Source organism: Amborella trichopoda, chromosome 10 (genome assembly GCF_054954075.1).
Source record: "Amborella trichopoda isolate Santa Cruz 75 chromosome 10, AtrichopodaSantaCruz75HAP2 v2.0, whole genome shotgun sequence".
Lineage (NCBI taxonomy): Eukaryota > Viridiplantae > Streptophyta > Magnoliopsida > Amborellales > Amborellaceae > Amborella > Amborella trichopoda.
This window is the reverse complement of record NC_142345.1, coordinates 13831144-13835249: the sequence shown is the minus strand read 5'-3', so window position 1 is coordinate 13835249 and position 4106 is coordinate 13831144. Positions and strand designations below refer to the sequence as shown.

Genomic DNA, 4106 nt, shown 5'->3' with positions numbered 1-4106 from the left:
AATTAGTTTCAAGATTTTTCAAATTTTAATTTATAAATTTTAAATAATTTTGATTTTAGATGACTACTTAAAATAGTTTTTTAAGGAGGTTCACAAAATGAAAAATTCTTAGAGAAGTTCACCACAAGAGTAATTACTCTTAAATAATGGTTTCGCAATTTAGTAGCCTTTTTTTTTTATCGCCCCAATTTTAGTTTTATAGTTTTTTCTTAAAAAATAGGGAATTATAGATGGAAAAAGTTTCTATACTTACCCTTCCCCTCTCTCTCTCTACCTGCCCGTTTTCTCTACTACCCTCTTTTTTTCTCTCTCTACCTGCCTCTTTCTACTCTCTCTCTACTCACCTCACCACCTCCATAGTCTCTCCTGCAAAACCCAACACACCCATGCATTCTTCTTCTCCTCTCCTCGCTCTTGCAACTCCCTTTTTCTCTTTCTCTTTAGGAATTCTATGAATTCATATTCATAGTTTGAGGCCCTGAACGCTTAACATGGGGTTGGCCCTTTGGCTTCACCAAGGTCGATGCTCATCGTGATCAATAGCTAACCCAAGGTTTAGCACCAGTTTCAATTCCTTCCCGAAATTAGGGATTTTCCCTCTTTATCATTTTTGCAGCATGCATTTCCTTCAAATTCATGTACATTTGTTTTTAGGTTTTTTAACTTCCATTGCTGGTTTTTAACTGTGTGCATAAACGTGCAAGGTACTTTTATTTGATTGTGTTTTCTGACCCTTTCAATTTGGTTTTTACAGGGAAGAACAATGTTCCCAATGAGGGTGTTAATGGAGGCTCAGAGACCAAATTGAAGAGCCATAGATTGTGAGATTAGGGTTTTAAAGAAGGTTAGTGAGTTGGAGAGGCAAGGAAGTTGCAGTGGAATCTTTTCAAGGTAATATGGAATTGGAAGTTTGGACGATTGGAAGATGTTGTAGATGCATTGGGCATGAGATTTCAATGTACAGGTCAAATTCGTCCAAGATCTAATACTAAAAATACGTCACTTTTTCTGACATAAAATGCTTCCTTCTTGTAATAGATTTAAAAATTTATTAGGAAGGGTTTAGGGTAGTGGTAGTAGCATCTGTCACTCTAGTCATCACATTGTTTTTTCTATTCCTATCCTTAACACCACTCTATTAATACATTTTTTTTCCAATTTACCTAACAAAAACAAAAAAAATATTTAAAAATGAATTACCCAAAAATACAAAATTTAAAAATTTCAAAACAACAAACTGATTTAAAAATAAATTACCAAAAAAAAAAAATTTAAAATTTCAATTGGAAAACCCATTGTTTGGACTAAAGTTTTAGAAAAATAGCTCTATAGATCTTTTTTTTTAAGTTTCATTGCTCCATAGACTTAAAGTTTGAAAACTTGTCTTAAAGTATAGACATTCTATCTATTATATATTTTAACCCCTTAATCAATTTTACGCATTTTTACCCTTATTTTTTATCTCAAACAAATCTAAAAACGTCATCCTTTTATAAAGCACTCTTTCTATACGCGTGTTTTTTTTTTTTTTTAAGAATTAAGATACAATATTCCATGGTACCAAAGTTCCATCTCTCTCTCTAAGTTTTGCACAACAGTCTCGCTATTGCGAATTCAGTTGGTTGACGAGGTTAAAGTTAGGGTTGCCTTTTAATAAGTTCTCCTCTATGATTGCCGTGAGACCAAAGTTGTGATGCAGATGATTGGGAAGAGAGGGTTTATTCAAGCAATGGAGTTGTATCGGTGTTAACAAAACAAATAGAAAGAAAAAAAAAGAAAGAAGGAAAAGCTTGAGAATAAGAAGCCCAGCCGACAACCAGCATGGGCTGAATCATCAAGAAATTAAATCACACTTTCACTCTCTCTTTACCATTTTCTCTTTGAGGTAAAAAAGAGGTAGATTTCTACACATTTGATTGTTTAGTGGCATGTAGAGTTAAAACTAAATCAAAATCCAATGTTTAGTATTCGTAAAAGCATTCTGGCACCCTCAGTTTAATCAAATTCCATGACAAGTGGTCAAAAGAAAAGAAAGAGAATCATGGGTGACTTCTCCATACAAGATTTGATACAGAGCTCCATAAAAGCTCCAATTCCTAATGATCGATGCCGATTAATATCGTCGCCCCAAATTATGTCTCTTGTTTCCCTCAAAAGTGACATGAGGTGGGATAATAAGAACATCAAAGAAGTCCCCATGTATGTATAAAAAAAAGTATGTTACATATACGTACCTATTACGTATGTTACATACAAGTAGAAAAATAAGAATGCATGACGCACCAGTCATCATGCATAGCCCCTTAGGGTTATTCTCTATATAGCTTCCTAGAACTATCCAAGAAGCACAAATGCACATGGGTATGCCTAGGTTAGGTGCGATCGATAGTACAATGCAGTGTCTTTTTTCCAGGGAAATTGTCTTGGAAGGTCACCAAGGCACGAACTTATTAGGATTCCGTGCGTTACCATGACCCTCGATCACTTTCTATGAAGTATATGGAGATGAGGTTGTGTTATATTCACATGTGGCTCTATGTTAGTTGTGACCTCAATGCTTCAAGAAATTTTCCAGCAAGTCTCTTTGGATATGTACAGTGTTCCTTTACAAGCTTACCAAGGTTATAGTGCAATCCTGGCTCTTGAATTTCTTATGATTTTTCAATTCTTATGATTTTTCAATTATGATATTGGTCTTTTTCATCTTTATTTTCCCCATATTTTTTTCCAAAAAATATAGATTTATATATGGAAAAATTTTATATGAGGTGTCAACCTTATAATATAGAAACACGATGCTTCTATAAAAATAGTTAGAAAACGTTGATCCGACACATAAAAACCCTTTAATTGATCATCTCAACTTCGAGACATATGTATATATATAAAAAGAAAATGAAAAAAGATTTCAAGTCATGAAAATAATTCATCATGTAATACATTATCTGAGCAATTCATTTTCAAGAGTTTCAAGTGTTTATAAATCTGCTTGATCAGTGCCAGTTTTGAAGCTTTAAATTTTATCATTTGGATGAGTATAGAATTTTAGTTTATTGTGAGGGTCTCTCGCACTAGAATTACATCTTTGGACATGATTTGGTTGTACTGTATTTTTTTATGGCTGACGCCTTATAAAAATTGTATCCTTCATATCTAGGCATTTTGTTATTTTCATTACAGATGTTCCTTTATGAAGTACAACTCACAAGAAGGCTCGCAATCACAAATCATAGAGAACATGTTCATTGGTAAATAAAGCTATTCAGTCTTAGGAAGGTGGGGAATCGGGATCAAATTAGGTCATCTTCCTAGCCACGGTCATTCCAATTGTCTTTGTCAGGTCCAAGTCCTCTGGTGCCATTCCATTAGGAAGGTCCCTATTAAAGTAGTAAAGAAGTTGGGCAAAAGCAAGTTCTACAATAACCATACCAAATAAAATACTTGGGCAACCTCTCCTGCCTCCCCCAAAAGGAATGAAATCAAATCTTGGCCCTTGTAATCCACCATACTATTCGAGAACCTTTCCGGGTTGAAGTTTTCCAGGTCATCATAGTGGTTTGGATGTCTTCCTATAGCCAATGCATTCACAAAAACTCTTGTTTTGGCAGGGATTTCATATCTTTCTAATGTACATTTCTCCATGGATTCTCTTGAGACCAACATCGGTACTGGAGGATGTAACCTGAGGGTCTCCTTGAGTGCTAACTTCATATACTCTAAGTGAGATATGTCACTCTCTTCCACCTTTTTTCTTCCCAATGCATGCCTCATTTCCTTATGGGCTTTCTCCATTGCTTTTGGGTTCTTCATAAGTTCTGCCATTGCCGATCCCAAGGTTGTCGATGCCGTGTCAATCCCCGCAACAAACATACCCTAAGAGATTAACACTTAGAGTTAGTTTCTCAGAATACATCCAAAGAAAGGAACATATATATGTTAATATCAAACAAGATTTACTACTTAATATATTATGCAGAGAAAATGAAAAGACAAACTCTATCTGCTGTTCCATACATTAATCCAAACATTTAGAGAAACAGTTCCCAAGATCGTGCAAATTTCAGATTTCTATTGTGCAGGATTCAGTCTATGTTGTTGATATCTGG

General features: G+C 34.7%; 1 long non-coding RNA gene and 1 other non-coding gene across 2 annotated transcripts; one reads left to right on the top strand and one right to left on the bottom strand.

Annotated features, from left to right (window-relative positions):
• Positions 1-274: 274 nt before the first annotated feature.
• LOC148780061 (uncharacterized) lies at positions 275-1019 on the top strand. Its single transcript, XR_016043230.1, has 2 exons — positions 275-553; positions 755-1019. It is a non-coding gene; the product is annotated as an uncharacterized LOC148780061 (long non-coding RNA).
• A 2276-nt stretch (positions 1020-3295) lies between these two features.
• On the bottom strand, positions 3296-3822 carry LOC105421021 (desmethyl-deoxy-podophyllotoxin synthase). The gene is made up of 2 exons (XR_016043437.1): positions 3521-3822; positions 3296-3377 (listed from the first exon to the last, which is right to left on the bottom strand). It is a non-coding gene; the product is annotated as a desmethyl-deoxy-podophyllotoxin synthase (transcript).
• Positions 3823-4106: the final 284 nt, after the last annotated feature.